At 42.0% G+C, this 22,474-nt stretch overlaps 1 protein-coding gene across 11 annotated transcripts in view; it reads left to right on the plus strand.

The window, feature by feature from the left end:
* PRUNE2 (prune homolog 2 with BCH domain) overlaps positions 1–22,474 on the plus strand; it is a 195,738-nt gene that overhangs the window by 6,634 nt on the left and 166,630 nt on the right. The window contains exon 1 of one of the 11 annotated variants that reach the window (XM_084899414.1): positions 4,657–4,675. The exons of the other annotated variants lie outside the window; for them this stretch is intronic. The gene's annotated coding sequence lies outside the window, so the exon portion shown is untranslated. Of the gene's footprint in view, positions 1–4,656; positions 4,676–22,474 lie in introns of those variants that run through there. 11 annotated transcript variants of the gene reach the window in all.

Here is a 22,474-nt window from a genome sequence, read left to right on the forward strand (position 1 = left end):
TATGTGTTTTGCAAGGGAGACAATGAATCATGCCATATTATCATTAATTACGTACAAAGACCTTCCAATCCTGTTATCTAAAGATCATTTCAGCCGAAACCAGTTTGGCTCAATGGATAGAGCGTCGTCTTGGGGACTGAAGGGTCCCGGGTTCGATTCCGGTCAAGGGCATGTACCTTGGTTGCGGGCATATCCCCAGTAGGGGGTGTGCAAGAGGCAGCTGATCGATGACTCTCTCTCATCGATGTTTGTAACTCTCTATCTCTCTCCCTTCCTCTCTGTACAAAATCAATAAAATATAAAATAAAATAAAAATAAAGATCATTTCACTTCCTGCTCTGTTTGAGTCTCTCTCCTCAGCAATGAGGTCATACCTTTTCCTCAGGAAAGAGAAATACCTAGTTTATTGCCTTTCCATTAACAAAACTGTTGTTGAGCTGAGCTGAGGGGCAGAGCTGTCAGCTGTTGGCATCTTTTATCTGAACCACATCGAAAGGACCAGGATGTCCCTTTCTATTGATGATCACACCAATTCTTCCCAAGATAGCACCTCCCATTATCATACACATGTTAACAGTATCTAAGTCGGTAATCTTGCCATTCAGTTTCATATCAATCTGAGTGGTGCCCTTCTCTCGGATGAAGGGATCTAGGTAGTGGTCAGTGTGAACACCCTGAGTCACCAGATGAGAGATTTATTTTGTGTCTATAAAGATCTTTCTTACTTTGCACAACTTGCACTCAGCCTCCTCAGGTGTGATATAATAAACAACAAAGCTACCCTTGGTGCCATAGATCAGAGGGAAATGCTCTGTGGTCTTGTCAATGCTGATGACCGTCCATAAAACCACCAGGCTAGGCTGTATCCGTTCAGACCTCAATCTTAACGAATGGCTTTGTGCAGACCTTTACTTCACTGCCTGTCAGGGCAGGTTTAAGTCTGTTCCTTAGAAAAAGAAGCAGGGCAAATATTCCCTCAGCTTGTGGGATCAGTTGATGGATGAGGAACAAACACACCCATCAGTTTATCCAGCATCCAGAGCTTTGCAGTTGCTATATGCTTCAGATGCTTGGGACCAGGAGCCATGACTGTGCTAAGCACAAAAAGAGTGAAATGTTTTCAGACTGAATGAAGCCATAAGGCAAAAGTCTTGCACACAAAGTGGGACTCGTGTTAGTGGCTCTATAAAAATGAGTAAGTGGATGAACAGACTCTTAGAAGTGTGAATCTGAAGAAGGGCTGGTAACAGTATGAAGGTCCCAAGTTGGTTGATTGGAAGGTGGTGAGAAACATTTAGATCACTTTGCACAGAGTAGGTACTTCATACTAAATGTTACTGCAAAATAACAAAGCTGGCCCTGGCTAGGTGGCTTAATTGGTTTTAGATGGTTGGAGTGCCATTTCATCCCTAGTTCGGGCACATACCAGAGGCAATCAACTTCTCTCTCTCTCTCTCTCTCTCTCTCTCTCTCTCTCTCTCTCTCTCTCTCTCTCTCTCATTCTTTCTTTTCAAAAAAATCAATAAAAACATACCCTCATGTGAGGATTAAAAAAAGAAAAGAAAAACAAAATAACAAGGCTAGTTTTTATGCAAGGCTGAATGGGATGCATATGGTCTTGAATATATTTTGGCAACAGGACTTGTTTAGTTTAGGGTGTATCTACTCACATTTCAGAATTAGCTTTTGAGTAATTAATATATTATGCAGACACATCAAAACAAGTGGCTGAAAGTTAAAAACCTTATCTGTGTTAAATTCTTTATGATTGGTGACTTCCCTGGGGGCAGTAAGAACCACACATTTCTATGCCTGAGCCCCCAACCTGGCAACCTGAAGCAGCCTGTAGTAAAAGTTGCCAGCCCTGATAGGAAGAATCTCAGAGAGCACTTTTAGATTTGGAGGAACCTTAAAGATCCTGTTGTTCTCCTCACTTCTTTCCCTTAAATGCCGTGTGGACTCTGAGGGCCAGATGTCTGATTTCAAAGGCAGACGTTGCCATTTTTACTTACTCATCAGGCAACTTCACCCTTTTCTGAGCCTCAGTTCCCTCATCTGTGGCATGAGAACAATAATAGCACTCCCCTCCCAGGGCTGTTGCAGGATGCATGTATTATACCAAGATGAGAATGTGTTCTCTATCCACAATAATCAAAGCGTGATGGGAACCTCTGATGACAAGAGAGACAGAAAGCCCTGGTTAGAAACAGAGGCAATTCTTAGCTCCCTTTGCTTCGACTAAAATTTGTGGACTACCTATACGAGATACATCTTTGTACATTGATACATTGATTTGAAAACTCAATGCCCACCATGGTCTTGTGAGGTAGCCGTTATTCTCCTTTTGCAGGCTCAGTGAGGTTGGCCCAAGGTTCCACGGCCACTAAAGAGCAGAAGCTTTGTTCCCAAATCACCTGATTCCAGTCCCAGGACCCTTCCCCTCATCTGTAAGTACCTCTTCCCACCAGATGTCCTGGGACATTTCATTCTTTTTAAATGAAAAGTGAACAATTTGACACATTAATAGGAGGGTTGAGAGTTAAGTTCACTTGATTCAAGAGAGGTTCATTTCCGCGTGTTGACTGTATGTGTGTGTGTGTGTGTGTGTGTGTGTGTGTGTGTATATATATATATATATATATATATATATATATATATATATATATAATTTTATTTATTTATTTTTTTTAAACAACCCTCAGGTAACTGAGTAATCAACCTGATTGTGAGCACAACTTTCGGTGTTGCAGATTTCTTCGTTGTTGCCACTCACTTGCTGGAGACTGGAGGGCTTACTTTGAGTGGTTGGTTGTAAGGTGGGTGAGCTCACCCCAGGTGACACAGCTTGTAAGGAGAAGGGCTGGCTTTGGGGCTCAGCTCTCAGCTGTGCAGACAAGTCCTCCAGCTGAGTAATGTCCCAGAAAACTGCTGGTTATACTTAAGATGCATGTAGGAGCACAGAAAAGGGGGAGAAAGGAAGGCGGAGAGGAGGTGCAAGGGAATGGAAATAGGAGAAAGAGAAGAATAAAATGATTCAGGCAGAAAGCAAGTTTGAAAAGTGGTGAGAGAGAGAAGAAAATCCTTCCAAAATCCAGGCTAGAATGAGTTGCAAGAGGCACCGTTTAGGTGCCTGGAGTTCATTTATTTGGCAACATCAGCCAACCTAAAGTCTCCTATAAACCAGGAATTAGGCAAAGGCAGCTTTCCTTCAGGTAACCAGTGAAACATACCTTTATACTCAGTTCTTTCCTCACAGGAAAATGTCCAAACTCCATTTCTGAGCCCCTTCAGGAGGTTATACCTGTAAGTCATTTGGAGAATGCTAGGAACCCAGCATAGACCCCGGGAATGCTAGCTGTCAAAGTCATTTGCGCTTTGACAAGCTTGGTTTTCTCAGCTGGGGGTGATGGAAGGAGAGGCTGCCAAAGGCTGTAATTGCTGGTAACTTATTGTACAATGGAGGAATTACACAAACAAAACAAAAAATCAAACAGAACCTTTAGGAAGCAGACCCAGGCCCTCGATTAGTACCATTTCATCTGGTGTGGGGTCAATAGTGCTAAATATCTGCACAGCTTCTGGGGACCATGATCTCCGTGAGGTCAAGACCATCACTGGTGCTCACAGTAATGACCCTGAATCGTCATGGAAGAAAGATCATTTAAGCTCCGTGCCCCATTTAAGGAGGAAAGTGTGGTACTCAAGCAATTTCAGAAAAATAGAAAAGAAATTGTCGCATGGAGGGTAAGCTGTGGTTGTCTGGAAAAGTGCCTTGCATAGGAGACCTCCTTCTTGAGCGAAACCAGCTAAGTGAAATGTCATGGTTTATAACGGGTGAGTCAGGAGTCAGGACTGTCAGTGATGGGGCTGAAGTTGTAAGCCTGATTGGGGAGGTACAGGACATGAGAAACCCTACACCCCAGCCCCATTCTAAATTCACGGCTAAACCTGGTTCTGTACTCCACAGCAAAGCTGCAGGAGTGACCAGGAGCCTATAAAATAAGGCCCCTAAGAGCAGCCTGAGAGGGCTGATGGGCTTTCACTTATTTGAAAGGTTTTTATGGAAGGGTTCCCATTCATAAGAACCATTTCCTTCCTTCAGGTGAAAAGAACAGGGCTTTTGGGATGAGTGATTTTTTTTTTCTTTAAAAGAAAAGTCCAGTTGTTTTGCTGTGAAACTTTAACAATTAATTAAAGGGTACAAAAGAGATATGTGTATGCCTGCCTCTTGCTCTCCAAAATGGAAAAGAAGGAGGAGCTGAGGCAGAGGTGTACCCTGCATGTAGAAACAGCGTTACAGTCTTCAAACACACATTCTCTGGCAAGTGGTCAGCGGTGCTGGCCAGACGGCACCTGGCTCTGAGAAGACAGAAGTGTCACAGCAGGTGGACAGATCAGCTGCCGCCAGCCATGGGTAAATCTGAGAGGACACATGCCCAGCTGCTCCCCTGGGAGACAGCGTCCCAGGGCCCCGCTCCAGGGAGGCAAGGGGGCTGGTCTCTCTGTACCCGCCCATCCCCCATGCTCTGCTCTCCCCCACCCCTTCTCCTGGCCTTTGCATGCAGCATTCCCTGGCTGAGCTACCCAGGAGTATTCTTTCACCCTTTGGCAGCTACAATATAAACAGACTCCCAGAGCCACGGCCTGTTGGAGGGCTGGATTCTTTCAGGGCAAGGTGAGCAGTATTTCAACTAATTCTTGTGGATTAATACAAGCCTACCCTTGGATTCAGGCTTTGCTTTATGTTTTGCGTGTTTATCAAGATCATTGGGAGGAATTTTTGTTTCCTTGATTTTAGGTTGGGAACAAACGGAAAGGCTGGTCTTAGGAAATGTTTAAAGGTCACGGAAAGGGTGACTACGAGGGAGAATTTTATCCTCTAGCTGCATCTTTCCGCTATTGGTTCATTGTGCACTTGCTTTGTAGGACCTGGGCGAGAATCAAAGGGATTTCAGTGGCTCCGTAACTGTCCTGGCCACCAGGCCAATACCCTTGGCCTGTGGCCTGATGTGCCATCATCCTTGGCTCCAATCTCCAGAAAAACTGACATAAACTCATGGAGGTGGATGCAGATCAAAATGCCACTCCAGAACTGGCTTTTAAAATACTTTGAAAAATTCATTAGCTCTCCAAAGCATTAGGACAGTCTGAGCCTCATGGAGGGGGGGAAAATGTGTTTCTCATTCCTGTGGCACTATTTCATGCCCAAATACTAGTCTGCTGACTAAGCATGACTTTGCTGTAGAAACCAGTTCACACTCACAGAGTGTCATGAGCTAGCTTTTACATGGTCTACTTTGAAGAATATCACAAACACTGAGCTGGGCTGGTTACTGCTGGCTCCTGAGTTGGACATTGGCCATCGGCGAGATTTGTATCTGGCCACCCTGATCACTCCATCACACTGGATTCGAGCTGACCTCTCACTTCAGAGAGTGGTGTGGACAACAGGCAGCATATAAGATTCTGTAACTACAATCTTTTATTGGTGATTTCTTGTTGTAAAACTGTTAGTTATTGTAATCACAGACCTAACATGAAAACTATTGTGGAAGAATGAATCTTCCACTGAAACAGATGGCTTCAGACTTTGTGCATTTCCACCTCCCGGTATTTTGTTTTAGGCTTAACTTAATTATAATATAATAAATAAACATTAAAGCAAATTTGGGAAATAAAAGAAGGCTGAAAAATGAACTGTGGATAATAGAAAAAATAAAAATTACCCACTTTCATTGAAGCATGACTCTAGGCAATATTTCTTAGTCTTTCTTTCCTGTGCATAGGATTAAAATAGGATATTTATATATTTTGATATCTTGATTTCTATTCTACTTGACATTGTCTATTGAATATTTCTTTGTTATTACATAGTATTCCAAATCAACATCTTAAATAATAAAAAAGACATACATGTTGATTATCCCTCCTTTTTGATATTGTTAATTGCATTAAAAAGGTTTTGTGCCTAAAGCATTTTATCCTGTTTAAAATTGAGTCCTTAAAATAGCTTTTCAAATATGTAACTATTGGAGCAAAAGATATAAACATTCTTAAGTTTTTTGATAAATCTTTCCAACTTGATGAAATCTACCAAATTTCAAGACTCAGAGAGGTTAACTTGTCCCACAGAACACTGTGATAGAGCCACGCATAATTTTCAGGTCTCTTGGCACCTACCCTGTTTCCCCGAAAATAAGACAGTGTCTTATATTAATTTTTTCTCCCAAAGTTGTGCTAGATCTTATTGTCAGGGGATGTCTTATCTTTCCATGAGCTAGGTCTTATTTTCGGGGAAACACGGTAGATCTGTGCTCCTGACAAACTGGCAAGGCTGCATAGAATAGTGGGGAGAGTGCTATGTTAATTTTTAAAATATGACCTGAGCAAATAACCCGAAGCTGCCTTACTGCTAAATTAAGGCGATCATAATGCAGTCTGGGCTACGCCAAGTACAGCTGTTCTTTGAGATGAGTGCGATAGAATCTGACTCCAAAGGCCACTTCCTCTTTTCCTTTTCACTTCCGCTCTCAATTATTTCAAAAGGATTGAGCCTTATGGAGCAGTCAAGCCACTTGCTGTTGTACTTGGTGTGGTAATTCATGTGCCATGGTATTGCACTTCGTAACTGCTCCCACCTATGCGGTCTCATTCGATCCACCTTGGATAAGGACTTGTTTTATATTTACATCACAGATGGGAGAACAAGGTCAGTGAGGGGACATGTAGCCTCGCCCAGGGACACACAGCTAGTAAATGGCAAAGTGAATGCAGAATGTCTTCCGGGTCCCAAGCCCTTTATGCCAAGAGGATCTATAAGAACAAAAATTGAATGGAATACTATGCTGCCATAAAAAAGAAGGATTTCTCATCATTTGCAGCAACCTGGATGGAATTGGAGAACATCATGCTGAGTGAAACAAGCCAATCAATGAAAGAGAAACACCACATGACCTCACTCATTTGTGGATAATAAAGAACATTATAAACTGATGAACCATAAGATAGATATAGTGACAGTATATCAACAAGTAGACTGTCAAATTACAGCGGGGAGGGGAGGAAGATCTGGGGGAGAAAATAGATCAACGAAGGACTTGTATACATGCATATAAGTGCAACCAATGGACACAAAACTTTGGGGAGGGAGGGGATGTGTGGGAGGGAGGGAGGGGGTCAAAAAAAAATCAATAAAATATATTTAAAAAAAAAAAAAATTGGTCCCCCACTTTCAAAGGGTAGTTTTAGTTTGAAAGTTTCATTGAGATTTTGGTTGTTTTGGATTCACCTTCATAAAAGGAAACGGCCAAGTAAAAATACAGGGCTCTATTCCAAGAGGAAAATATCCAATGATGAAACAAATGCATACTGTAGCTGTGTTACAGGAAAGCAAGTCCATGGAGCTTAGGGGTTTTGTGTGATGAACTCGAACAGTTTGCAAGCGTGAGATGTTTGGTGGAAACATGCTGAGCTCCACAGGGCTGGGGACCGAGTGTCACCTGAGACGGGAAGAGGCTCCTGAGAGGCAGGTCTCTGGAGGGCCTGTGGGCTTCATCCCGCACACCTGTAACGGGGGAACAGGTGATGGGATGTCACTTATGTTGACTTCAGTTGAGAGGTTTATGTAATGGGGGGATGGAAGTCTAATTGCCTGTAACATCAGCTCTTTCCTTGCTATGGAGGAGGTGTAATTATTCATCCTCTCCTATCCTCTCCTCTCCTTTCCTCTCCTCTCCTCTCCTTTCCTCTCCTCTCCTCTCCTCTCCTCTCCTCTTTTCTCCTCTCCTCTTCTCTTTCCCCTTTCCTCTCTTCTTTTCTCTCTCTTCCCCTCTACTGACCCCATCCCCACTATTTCTTCATTTGGATCATATTCATTAACTGACCCGAACCCTGTATGCAATCCATATTTATGCAATAGGGAGTAATTTCTGTTTAGTGCTATTTAATGTAATGTACACTGAATTCTTCTCCTTCAAAACACTATGAAACATATTTTTCTGGGCCAATTTTCTTATAGCCATGGCCTGACAGAGGCTACACGATGGCTAAATTCAATACACACAAAGACGAAGATGCATCAGACACACTGGCCTATGCATAGAGGTGCTGGGTTGCCTGTATTTTTCAACCTATTTTAAGAGTTTGATGAATTCATGCTGATGAAAAAAATGAAACATCCTCACATAAGTGAAAGAAGATTTAGAGAGATGAAGCTCAAGGTTAGTCTGGGCTTGAAATTCTGTATTCATAACAATTTCAGGTTTATAGGACATCAGTTACTCTGGAAACCTAATATAATTTTTTAAGCGAAATTTATTATCTACAGCATATGTGTCAAACACAAGGCCCGCGGGCCAAATCCAGCCCGCCAGGCCTTGCAATGTGGCCCGCACCGCGCTGTCATCACTGCACTCCGCTGTCAGTTTATGACATTGTCAGTTTATGACTGTTCAGTAAACCATTCGGCCCGCGATTTAGGCTGGATTTTAGATTTTGGCCCCTTCTCTGATTGAGTTCGACACCCCTAATCTACAGGATGGTTTGTGTACAGTATGGTAATTTTTTTCTAAATGTCGGGTTGGGAAGCTTTACTATATGCCAAGGGAAATATATTTGGGGTGATATTTCTGGAAAGTGTTGGGATGGGAGTGGAACTGACTCTGAGAGACTTAGCTGTGCAGTTGTTAAATCATGCACATCTGCCAAATAATTAGCATGCTGTGGGGCAGGAAGTTCTGGAACGGAACCCTGAGGACCACAACCCTCGCTATCCAACTCCTCACTGGATACATTTCTGCTTTTTTAAAGACTTAGAGCAGAGAACATGGGGAGAAGACTTAGATAGAGACATTCAGGTTAAGCTAGTGTCTTGTCATGACCCATATCTTTTGTTGGGTCTTCTCTCTGCCCTGATTTCCCCATAACATCTTAATCCTGCTTCTTACCCCTGGCGCTCACCCTCAGCAAAACATGCTCTTGGCCAGAAAGCAGGGTAGTAGAATACCTCTCAGTATTTACTCTACAGTTTACACTGCAGTCCTTGGAGATGGGCACTGCTATGCCTGGTATATGGCGCTAAATTTCTAGTATGCTATCTATACCTGAGAGTCTTACCTTCCATTTCCATTTCAGCATTCCTCAGGGGTGTGAGGCAGTTACTTCAGGAGGAGTGGTCACAGTAGCGGGGCTTCTTAGGTTCACACGCATGGAGGTCATCCAGGGTCCTGTTATAATGCAGGTTCTGACTCAGTGCAGTTTGAGGTGGGACCTGGGATGCCACACTTCTAACACACTCTCAGGAGCTGCCAGCCCTCAGGTCACAATTTACATAGTGAGGGCCTAGAGCTTTGATTTGCTGAGAGACAGGCTGCTGTTCATGGCCCCTTTAAAGCACTCCTTAGAGTTGGAAGGGGAAGCCCCCTGCTGAAATGGATGGTTTTTCCAGAGAAGGTATTGCCATGCTTACCTTTCAGCAGCCTCGTGGTGCAATCACACTTTGTGGAGATGCCTGATGAGACGGTGCTGCTGGTCTCTCAGGGTGTTAAAAATCCAATGCCGAGGAAGAGATCTTTAGTGCTTATATTTCAGGTGAGAGAAGAATTAGATTGATGACTCTCTCTCTGCAATCATATCACAAGGAGAATCATCAATCTCATTCCTCCTAAGGCAGACCCTGTACATAATACATACTTCTACTATGTGTTGCTGTTAAAATTATGTAATCTCCCTTATGCTTTGCCAGCACTAAACATGAGCCCACACATTTGTTAATGAGCTTTGGGGAGGCTGTGGGAGAGCAGAAGTGAAGAAAGTGGCAGGGTCTTAGGAAATGCAGGTTTTTAACAGGACCCTTGAATTGTCCCAGGAGAGGGACTAGCTGTAGGAAACACCATGTTTTGTTTTTCTCTTGAAATAGAACCATTCACAGTTTTCCTTGTCACTCTTTGGTCTCCTCCTTTATCTAAATTATTTAAAAATTTTCTTCTCATTTTGGGATATGGCCTTTCTGGCAGTCCTTTGCGTCCCGTTCCCTTGTTCCCTCCCTGTTCTTAGTGGTGCTTGTTTTTATGTGAGCTTCTGTTGTGGACGGTGTTCCTTTATTATTTATACCTTTCCTTTGTGGATGGCTTTTGCTTAGTCACCCTGCTTCTCTGGTGTGCTAATTATTCACACTCTATTTCCTACAGCCCCTCTGCCCTTTCCAATCCTTTTCCCTTAACACTGACTTCTATTTCTACGAGAGGGAGCCCAGATGGGCTTCAGGACCTAATGTGGCTGGGAGATGACCAGCAAACATCTTTGGGTTTTTAGGAATCATTTTAGACACTGCTTTGTATCAATCGGTTTTCCCTAGGTTATGTTCTGGAAGCAAAAATCTCCAGTGTCAGGAGATTTGGCTTTCAACAGCAAAGGCATGTTCTCGCTCCTGTAGTTGTGGCTCCAGGTGCCGTCGACATTCTGGATGCAGGCTAAAGAAGCAACTTCATGGGACAGGCTGCTCTAGGGCAGAAGAAAAGGAAGCTGTTAGGGTTCCCTGTTGGTTCTTAGAACTGGGAAAAGCCACTTCTAGTTGTATTGCATCAGCCAAAGCAAGTCACATGGCCAAGCCTGTGGAGGAGGAAGTACACTCCTCCGAGAGGCGTGTACTGCAGTCTCATGGCATTGCCCAGGAAGATACTGTGATCCTCCTATAGGAAGGGAGTTAGTGATTGGGGACAACGTTGCAGTGGTGTATATGCTTTAAAGCTGGAATTTATCCTGTCAGGTGGACACTGGACAGACCACACTTCCATTCTACCAGTGGTCATATCAGTCGGTAGAGAGTCATCAAATAAAAACTTGGCAGTTTTTAATATTATTAATCAGTGAAAACATCCAGTAGCTATTTTGTTATCTCTCATGGCTTCAGATGAGGCTTGGACAGTGTTTCTGTGGCACATTTGGGAAACTAGGCTGCATCTGTTGCCCAAGTTAGGGATGTGTGGAAGCTGGGTTAACTTTTTTTAGATCACTAGGGAAGCATTTATGGAATAAGATTGCCTGGGAAAATCTTTTCAGTGCTCTGTGCCTTTGTTTCTTCATGTATAAACTTGGAATAACAATAGATCACCCTTATAAGAGGTCTTGAGGATTAAATTAGATATAGATGAGAAGGCATCACATACTTTTTACCTTGACTTTGAAGTCCTACTTCTGTCCCATTAACTGCCTGAAGCTTTTTTCCACTGTTCTGGTCGTTACTACACCAAGCTAGAACTGTATTTGATACATAATAAAAATATTTTGTTTTGTTTTCATGACAATGATGGTGATGACTTCTACCAGTTGGGTATTTGAACCCCTGAAAAACATATTAGGGATTCCAGTACCATCCACTTTAGAGCTGATAGCCAATCAGACTTATGTTTCTAAGTTTAAGGTGTACTTTAAATAAACTAAATCAAAATTAATACAGAAAGTAGTGCTCAGGAGCTTTATTGCAACTATTTGAGGAATTTTGCAATTTCTGAATTCACTTGGATTCTCATGTTCAAAACTAGCCCCAAGCTAAGAAAGTAACTTATCTGTTATCTCAAAGCTCTGCCAAATGCTGCATGGTTAGTGTGGTAGCCAGAGCTGTAAATACTTCTACCAGTCTTTTCAAGGGAGAGAGAAAGAGTAATAAATGATAACTTCTAAAAGTAAGAAGACCACAACTTACCAAATTATGAAAAGGGTTGGTCAGGACTGAACAGTATTATCCAAAAGGTGAGATGTGCCCAGCAGCGTGGCTCAGTGGTTGAGCATCAACCTATGAACCAGGAAGTCATGGTTCAATTCCTGGTCAGGGCACATGTCTGGATTGCAGGCTCGAACCCCAGAGTGGGGTGTGCAGGAAGCAGCTGATCAATTTTTCTCTCCTCATTGATGTTTCTATCTCTCTCTCCCTCTCCCTTACTCTCAGAAATAAATAAATAAATAAATAAATAAATAAATAAATAAATAAACAAACAAATATTTAAAAGGTGGGATGTTTTGTATAATAGGAAGTAAGATAATATAATATGAATTCTTGGATGGCTGGATGTGGTTCATGAAATTTTTTCTATATGTAAGCTTTTCATATTTAGTAGTAATAATATGGTTTTCTTTTGAAATATATGCTTATATTAAAAAGTGAGTCAATTAAAATGTAAGCAAATGATGGGGATAAATCTGTGGATAGGGCAAACATCTTGAAGGTGGTATAGGAATGATTCCTAGCAAATGGAGCCACATGTACAAAAGCTTAGAGACAATCCCTCATTCAAAGTGAGAAAAGTAAGCCTGAAAGAAGAAGTTGCTGAATGTAACTTATCTAAGAAAGGGCAGATCTGGGCTCCGACCCAGGCCACTGTCTCAAAATTTTTACACACATCCCCTCTTCCCCCCACCCCCCAACTCTACAAAATCACTTAATTAATTAATTAATTAATTTATTAATTTATTTATTTTACTTTAAAACAAGAGTAATTCCTTACAATTCAGATTGCTTTTGGGTTAAGAGGTGAGAGTTAATCATGACATGTAGTTAAACTTTTATAATTTTGGAAGAGAGCTTGTGAAATGCTCTAATCCCAGTGGTACCTGTCACAGACTCTGTTAAACCCAGAGAAATGCATACTTCGTCTGCTTCAGCTTTTAGAGATGGTAAAGGGAAAAGTTCCCATAAACTACTTGATAATCTTAGTCCTCATAAAACATTTTTACTGTGGGCATTCTAGCTTTTGTAAAGTGGAGGGAAGGGGTTGTCTACCCTACATCTCTTAGGAAATAGCAGTGTTGCTGAAGGGATTCAGAACTCTCTGGGTATGGGGTCACTCCTGGTCCTCTCTAACTTTTCATTGTGCTGCTAGGAGGTCCACTCAACTGTGGATGATAAAAAACAAGCCCAGGGGCAGTTGCTTCTTCATAAGAACATTGTGGTTCATCTTCTTGCACAGGATACCCTCCCTTCCTCCAAAGAATTCCCCCTTCAAATTTTTTACGTGTCCAGGTGTTTTAAGAGTAGAGACTGCTCAACTGCCCTCCCTTTTCCTTCTCCCCCTCTCCCTCAGAATTTAAAGAAAAAATTTGGTTCTCTAACCAATTGCCCTGCCTCAGGTCAGCCTGCATTTTGTGCTCAGAGTCATCAATGCCTTGCATCTCCAGTGGCCTCAAGGATTGGCTGACCTTTCTTTTGCAGGGCACAGTTTCTGAGAAATCAGCAGGCCCTGCAGTGTCTTTCTTATGCGGCTATTGATCCCTAACCCTGCCCTTGCTAAACAGCTTGATCAGCCCCAGAATCTGTCAATAACAACAACACTGCTGAACCCAAACTTCCTGCTAAGTCCAGATCCCTCTAAAGGCCACAGGATATCTTTACTCTGTACCTAAGTAGGTTTTATTTTCTGTCTTTAACAAGGGTATCCACTAGGTCAGTGGTCGGCAAACTCATTAGTCAACAGAGCCAAATAATCAATACAACAATTGAAATTTCTTTTGAGAGCCAAATTTTTTAAACTTAAACTTCTTCTAACACCACTTCTTCAAAATAAGGCTTGTCCAGGCCATGGTATTTAGTGGAAGAGCTACATTCAAGGGGCCAAAGAGCTGACTCATCTGACCATACTTGGTTATTATACTCAATTGTCTTTGTATTTTTTAAGCATTAATCAAACAAATTCAGGAAGATCGCCTTTGGCTATATGATTAGAGGGATTCTTAAAAGGTCACCTCAAAGTCTTGAGTACAGTATGCCTGGAATTCCAACATTAGAAAGCCACTCCTTTGATTATATTTACATAAAAAATGCAAAGGCCCTCTTAAAACATAAATCCCCAGAGAGCCTCCTTTCACACCTATATTCTTTTGTTGTTTACCTTTTTCTTGAAGATTAAAACCGATCGTCTAGCTCTAGCACATTAGTGATTACCTGGTTAAACCTCCTTATGTTAGAGGTGAAGAATCTGAAGCTGAGAAGACAGGAGTATCTAGAGTGGGGCCTCCCAGCTCTAGTAATAGAGTCTCCTGCCTCTTAGTATTCAAGCTTTATGTATCCTATGGCTTTATGTATCCTGAGGAGACAACTTTCTTTTAAATGTGTCAGCCTGCATTAAATTATGTGCCTAAAAATATTTCATGTAATGAAATTTGATTAGTGTTTCTCCAGAGTCACTGCAGTTCTAGAGAAAGAGGCAGGCATTGGGTAATTATATATAAACTCCCTCTTGGGTTTAAATCACTTTCAAGATCCAATAGTTACTTTAAAACTAGTGCATAAAGTGATATGTTTGGGTAGCAGATATATTAGAAGCATTAGAATGATTGGGAGGCACTGAAGATCTATTTGTCAATTTCACTAAGAATGGTGGGCTGATGTCAGGCCTTACCCCCAACCACCATCATCAAGTGTAATGGGTATGTCAGGGAATCACAGAAAGAGAATATAAATCAAAGGAAGGAGAGGCACGTTTCTCTGTGATTCACCTCAATCATATCCAAAGAGCTTTTGAGTTCTGAGTGTTAATTATATATTTTTATTTCCTTCAAATCATTAAAACACTTTTGCTTCTAAAACCCAAGACTGCCTCTTTGGTTTCTCTTGAGATGGGTTTCTTAAGGGAAATAGCAGTTTCCAGTTTATTATCAACTAGAGGCCTGGTGCACAAAATTTGATCCCGGTAGGATCGGACCTAAATGGGTAGTCGGGCATCCCTTTCACAATCCAGGACTGCTGGCTCCCAACTGCTTGCCTGCCTGTCTGCCTGCCTGATTGCCCCTAACCACTTCTGCCTGCCAGCCTAATCACCCCCTAACCACTCCCCTGCCAGCTTGATCGATGCCTAACTGCTCCCCTGCAGGCCTGATTGTCCCTAATTGCCCTCCTCTGCTGGCCCGGTCATCTCAACTGCCCTCCCCTACAAACCTGATCAATGCCTAACTGCCCTTCCCCACTGGCCTGATCGTCTACAACTGCCCTCCCCTGCTGGCCATCTTGTGGCAGCCATCTTGTGTTTACACTGGGGTGGCCATCTTTGACCACATGGGGTGGCCATCTTGTGTGTTGGAGTGACAGTCACTTTGCATATTACTCTTTTATTAGATAGGATACATCATAGAGCCACCCTTCCTAGATTATGATGTGCATCACATTCACCTGGGGAGTTTGCCAAAAACATAGGCACCTGGACCCCCTTCAGTTCTACCAGGCAGAATGTGGCAGCATAGCATGGGGCTATGTGTTTTTAAAAGTTCTTTATGCTCCTGCATCCGCTTTGTGATTTTGACATTCTTCTGTTTGAGACACATGTCAGAAGGATGTAGGAAAGAGGGACACTTAGCAGTGCTATGGCTAAGTGTTGGGAGAGCCTCTGTGCCCCCGTTTCTCATTTACACATCTGTAAACATTTCCCGAGCACCTACTAACTATGTGCACAGAATGCTGCTAGGTTTGGGGCTTACACGGATGACTCAGACACAAGTCCTGCCCTGAAGTTGCTCAGAGTTTAGGACAAGTAGCTCTGATGACGTCTATTTACAATTCAGAAAGCTCTGGTACGGGAGAGGAGGGGGTGGTCAGGAGACGGTTCACAGAGAAAGGGGTGTTTGTGCAGTTTTGAAAGAGGAGTCACCCTTCTCCAGGCAGATGAGGGAGAAGGGAATACGAGGTGGGGGAATTGCCAAGGCCAAGGCTTGGAGATTGAGATGTGTGGGAGTTTACAACACTTCAGGCCCTTCTCTGGGGCTGAAACACACTGAAAGGTGTGTAGGAGAAGGAAAGTCTGGGAAAATGGGTGCACTGGCATGAGAAATGTATATTAAAAACAACCACCCAGACAATTACAGTGGGGTTATTGACAAGAACGTAGACTGATTGCATGTGGAATTGGTGTTTAATTTGGTTACTGGAATTTTCTCCATGCACTAACTTCCATGCATAAACTCCCCATGCACTAACTTCCTCCTCAGCCCTTCTCTTTGATCTCATCTTGTTAAAACACTCTTTCGGCTGCAAGCCCTTTCTGCTTCTTCCCCTAATCTCATCTTTTTTTTTTTTTTTTTTTTTTTTTTTTTTTTTTTTCTCTCGAATGTTCTGCATCTGAGGCATTGCCTGAGCCTGCAGTTCCTATGATGTTTAAACCATCTTATTAGAATGTATGTGTCTGCTTCCTTTAATGTTAATTTTAAATTAAGCAGTAATGCCCAAGCTCCAGGGATGAGATGGAAAATGTCGACTCTCTTTTACCAGTCAGACTGGCCTAGGAATGTAACTCAGATTTATTTTAAAGTTGTCGTTTCCTGTTAATGTCAGAACAATGTCATAAAGCTCTCTCTAGATTTTTAACTCATGGCTGCCAGAGTTGTCTTGATCATTGCTTATTTTGAATTAGCTGCTCCAGTAACAACCAAAACAAGGCCTTAGTTTAAGCATTATTACTCTTCCCAACATGCTTTTGCATGCACTTTGAAAATGGTTTTTGTTGTGTGTTTTTTTTAAACCAAGAATCCTGTGAATTTTGAAGAATGTTATCGTTGTTTTCCCCAGTGGAATAGGTGAGCAAGCTGAGATCCAGTGTGATGAACAGTTTGCAGTAGTGATTACATTTTTTATGTTTAATAGGACTAGTATTTGTTGTGGTTCTGGCAACAGCAGTCTCTCCTTGCATTCAATACTCTAAATGGTGCCACGACCAAAGCAGAACCTGAAGTGCTGGTGTGGGCTTTGGTGTTCACAATTAAGATCGCCTTTATTTGCACTACTAATTCAGGATCACACCTCCCTAATAGATGTACTGAGCAAGCACCGCGGTGACAAGATAAGTTGCCCTGTTTTGTTCCATATGTCTGTGTTCTAACTCTTCCACAGTTTTAATTGGTTCCCTGCAGAATAACATTTACAAGCATATGGTATGGAAAACGCTGACTGCTTTTGTTATCGTGTATTTCCGCATTGGTGGTGGCCGTGGCTCACTTAGCCTTTAAACGTGATTAGGAGGTGATTTAATGCACTTGATGGTGTACTTTTTCTTCACCTGCCTACTGGGTGTTAAATGCCACCGATGTAGTGCATCCGGTTGCTCGTTCACATTTGGGAAGAAAACTAATTCACAAAAGCTTTCACCATGGGCCTGTGCTGCAGGATGCTGCCTCCCTCCTCGTCTCATGTGCCGTTGGTTTGCAGAGGCACCGGGAGGCTGCCTGCAATCACGCTTCCAAGGAGGATGCGCTGTTGGGAGCCTGAGAGAGCCAAGAGGCAAGTAGAGCTCTCTGGCCTCTTGTTTGGGAGATTTCCCAGCGATCCCTTGAAGAGGGATTACAGATGAGGAATTAGACTCATGGATGGAAGGGGGGACCGGCTGTATTTTGGATATTAGGACTACTTTGGGACTTGGGAGGTTTCCTCAGAATGAAATGAAGCTGAATTATTATTTTTTCTGAGATTTCTTACAAGGCTTTCTTCTTTTTTTAACCTTTGTTTTGTGGAAAGTTTCAAACACCTACAAACGTGGAAAAAATTGCACAAGGACTCTTCAGTAGACCTATGACTTAGTGTATTCCGAGGGCTGCCAAAACACAGTACCAAAAAATGAGTGGCTTGCCCGGCCAGCATGGCTCAATGATTGAATATCAACCTATGAACCAGGAGTTCATGGTTTGATTCCTGATGAGGGCACATGCCCGGATTGTGGGCTCGATCCCCATTGGCAGGCATGTAGGAGGCAGCCAGTCAGTGATTCTGTCTCATCATTGGTGGTTCTATTTCTCAATCCCTCTCCTTCCTCTCTGAGATAAAGAAAAATACATTTTTTAAAAATTATTTTGTAAATGAGTGGATTAGGCACAGAATTTATTGTCTCACAGTTCTGGGGCTCAAAGTCTGAGATCTAAGTGTTCACAGGGCCATGCTCCCTCTGGAGGCACTGCAAAAGGTCTGTTCCAGGCCTCTCGTAGCTTCTGGTAGACTGAGATGTTCTTCGGTTTATAGATGGCCTTCTCCCGTTATCTTCACCTGGTCTTCCCTCTGTATGTACCTGTGTCCAAATTTCCTCTAAGGACACAGACATATTGGATCAGGGCCCACCTGATGATCTAACCCCAACTGAATTAATTACATTTTCAACAAACCCATTTCCAAATATAAGGTCACATTCTGAGACACTGGGAGTAAGAATTTCAACATATGAGTTTTGAGGGGCCACATTCAACCCATAACACTTATCTTCAATAATCATCACTGTTTTGCCAATGTTTCATCTGTTTTCATACCATACATGTACATTCTTGTTTCCTGGGGTATTTGAAAGCAAATCACAGACATCATGCCATTTCACTGGTAAATTCTTCAGTCTACATTTCTGGCTGATAAGGAGTGTGTGTGTGTGTGTGTGTGTGTGTGTGTGTTTCCCATCACCCATGTGCTCAATGGTAGTTGTTTTTAAATATATTTGTTGTTGTTGATATTATTACAGATATCGTCCATTTTCCCTCTTCCCTCCCCATTCCTCCCAGCCACTACCCACTCTTCCAGGTCTTCACTACCCTATTGCCTGTGTCCATAGGCTATGTATATAAGTTTTTTGGTTTATCTCTTCTTTTCCCCACAACCCCACATTGAGGTATGTCAGTCTGTTCCATGTGCTCAGTGGTTTTTAATTTAAGGAGAAGCATGGAAGGAACAGCAGAGACTCCTGCTACTTCTCAGCCTGGGAAGCTCTCACCCCTCGTCCCTGGAAGAAAGTCACCTCCTCTGAGCAGCCTCCTGACACTTTAGAGCAGCTAGCACCTCTGTCCTCTGTGCCCCACATTGTTTTTCAGTGACCTGTAGCACATGGGTCATCACACTGCATTTGTCGCAGGTGCAGTAGAAATGAAAACAGACTGGTTTTTGTGCTTCCTTGTCCTCTCTCCTCCCCTATTCTCTAAGAAAGACTTCCCTTAAAGTTCATGGTAGGGCAAGGAGCTCAGGGAGGGGGAGTTGAGAGAAGGGTTTGAAATGTGCCCCCAAGGAGGCCTTGATGGTGGAACTGGCGAGGGGGTTGCTGGAAGTGAGGGTCAGTCCTCCAAAGCATAACTCTTCCAGTTGGCAAGGACTCAGGTCAGTGTGGCATGCTGTCCATTGTTGCTCGGTGGGGGCAAAGAATGGACAACTTCTCAATAGTATGCAGTTGTGTGTCTGTGCTAATCGGTATGTTTATTATTTTTGTTTTCTACTGTGGTATTACCTATAGTGTAAATTTTTTTCAAATTATCATAGTAAACCATAGTTGCCTCATTGGCCCCAAGGTAATTAAGAGCTGATCATAATTATATGTGAAATGTATAAAATGGCTGAGGACATAGAGTCAAGTAGGACTGAGCAGAGCCTTGGGGGCACAGGGTTACCAGAAACTCAACACTGCTCTCAGTCCACCAGAAAACAGGGAAGCCGTCAAATGTAAGATTTTATGATCTCAGTCCTGGGACAGCTACCTCAGGAAGTATCTCTGGGCCAGATTTCTTAATTTGGGGAAGATAAAGGATCAATGGGCCAGGATTTTTAGAGTTGTGTGAAATGATCAGAGAAACCGCATAATCTGTGGCAACAATTCCATAGTTGCTTTTGGAGTCACCCATTCACTTTGTATGGGTGTGAATGACCCTCCTTAGGACACAGCCTGTGGAATGTGAGTGGTGCCCCCTGAGGTACTCTGCCATCACTGTTGTTAACTGGTGAACTTGGGTTTTTCTTTCTCTAGTTAGCTTGGATTTGATGACCAAGCAAGTGAGAGGAGAGGACCATTAACACATCTGATAGTCCCATTTTTTTTCTTGTGTCCAAACCCACACTTTACTACCAGCACCCTCTTACCACCATACCCAGAAGCTTAACCATCAAGGATTTTTTTTTTCATCTTATCACTCCTTTCCACTCTGAGCAACTACATATCTCAAGATATGAATGAATTAAAAAGTCACCTCTCTATCTCTCTCTCTCTCTCCCTCTCTCTCTCTCTCTCTCCCTCCCTCCCTCCCTCCCTCCCTCCCTCCCTCCCTCCCTCCCTCCCTCCCTCCCTCCCTCTCTCTCTCTCTCTCTCTCTCTCTCTCTCTCTCTCTCTCTCTCTTTACACACACACACCTACAATGTTGAGAAGTCTTGTTCTCTATTTTTCTTTGGATGAAAATAAATATTATCCAAGGGCTCATGGTTGCTACAGGCTTCTGAAACAGAAACAAACCATCACCACCAACAAAAAACTTGGGAGGGTTGCAGAGGGCAGACTTTGATCTGTTTGTTGATACTTTTTAATCAGTTCAAAATCACTGCTAAAATACTATTACCCTTTGGGTCTTCAAAGTGTAAGTTCGCTTCTCTGTTGTTCAGTGAGTAATTGATAAGTATTTCTAATAATACTGTTTGTGTCTATGTTGGTACCTGCAAAGGCTTCGCATCTTATCTTAGGCATTATGTCATAAGGTAGAAGTCATCAGTCATATGGTAGAAGTGTTAGGTTACTAAGAATTTGGAATTTTCAGAATAGGCACCACAATATTAAGAAATCCATATGTAATATTCTGGGTGTTTGGAATTCTAGGCTTCTACTAAGGAAATTACTCAAAAAGAACACTCTCTTAAGGAAAATAAAATGGTAAGAAAACTTGAGTCTTTAATTAAAAGCTTTACATTATTCATCACTGAACATAGCCACAAGCCCAACATGAACAAAGATTTATTTCACAAGATGAGTGCAAATATTTAAAAGCTGATGTCATCCATTTTACAGCTGTTTATTATGGTGAAAGATTTTGGTGGTCTGATGCATTTTTATTATGTTTTGTTACAATTTCCCTAATATTTTTAAACCTTTCTTATTTGTCGGTCTTTAGATATGTATTTTAATTAATAATTTAATATAACTTATTTAAAAATTAAAATAACAAAATATTCCTTCACTGTAACAGCTTCTTTTTTCTTATGTGACAGATTTATTCAAAACAGCAAGGCAGAAAATTTTGTGTAAATGTTCTTTTCAATAATCTATTTAGTTGATTATGCATCTTAAAGTGACAAAATCTGCCGTATTGAGCGGCTATGTTCGGAGACTCCTGACAATTCTCTCAAACAGAGGAGAGCAGACAAAGGGGAAGTGACTGAGGAATTGAAAACAGGTTATTTACCACTTAGACTCATAAAATCATATTATCCCAAGTTGGAAGGGTCTTGAAGGATCTTCTTGCTTAGAAGACTTGAAGCCCTTCATTGGGAAAGCTTGTCCTTATCAGAAGGTGGTACTCATTTCATATTAATATCTTTAGGCTTTTAAAATATCAGTGGAATATATAGGATTTCTATTTGTACTTATTTCTCTATCTATCCTCATCTATATATTCTGTGCCATATGGCATGTATTTTAATAAAATTTATTGAATAACTAACTACTCTGTGCCAAATACTATTTAGTTTGAAAGAGTTTACTATTTTATAAAATATTTTGAAAGAGAGAGAGAGAGAGAGAGAGAAAGAGAGAGAGAGAGAGAGAGGTCACCTAAAAGGTGAGGGTTCTTCTGTCACAGAAAAACACACAGTGCAATAAATAATGGCATCATTAAAAACTGTCATCTTTGCAAAGTACAGTAATTGCTCTGCATATCCCTCGCACATTTCCCCGTGAACCTGCATAAGTGCGCCTTGCTGGAAACGCACCTTCTCCTGCTTCCAGCCGCTTATCTGTTCATTACTGTCATGTCGGAGAGGGTTTCAGACATGCCAGGTGTGCAGTGTCACCTGCCTGACGTCCGCTCCAAATACTGACATTCACACGCGTGAGTATTAAAGCAATAGATCTTCCTTATGACAACAAAAAGCTGACTGCAGAAAAGCAAACACTTCTGGGAAAAGGCTTCCGAGCGCATCTGGGCTCGTTCCTGGGAGGAGAAAACCTGACTAATTAGCCCGGGCCCTTCCAGTCTGAGAGGGAAGAAATAATTACAGCATCGGGAGCAACCTGTGCTTTGGAAGGCGACAGGTTCAGAGGACCTGATCAGAGACAGGCTCACAATAGGAAGTTCCGAGAGCTTAGTAGAGAGTGATTTTTTTTCCTTCTTCTTTCCCATAAAGACGGATTAAAGAAAAATTAAATTATCTATGAATCATAAACTTCCCAATAAAATTCATATATTTAAATTTAAAAAGTAAATTCCTACAACTTAGAATAACTTGAAAGAACAGAAAAATAGCAAGAAAAAAATTAAATGTATTTAATTATTAAAATACTTATCTTCAGAGAAATTTGAGAAGTAGTAATGCGCGCCCAGCTTTCTAGTCTTGTTCTTTTTCCGTCTTGAATGATAGTATATTTTGAAGTGCGGTGGGTGGGGTTTTGTCCACCCCTGGAAGTATCGCTGAATTAGCCCTAAATTTTAGTTCCACTAAGAACGTATTCCCTGTTTGATTGCATCACAGAAGAGTTTGTTTGAATCATGCATCAGGGTGGAT

The sequence above is a fragment of the Pipistrellus hanaki genome, assembly GCF_964339955.1.
Source record: "Pipistrellus hanaki genome assembly, chromosome: 11".
NCBI classification, from domain to species: Eukaryota; Metazoa; Chordata; class Mammalia; order Chiroptera; family Vespertilionidae; genus Pipistrellus; species Pipistrellus hanaki.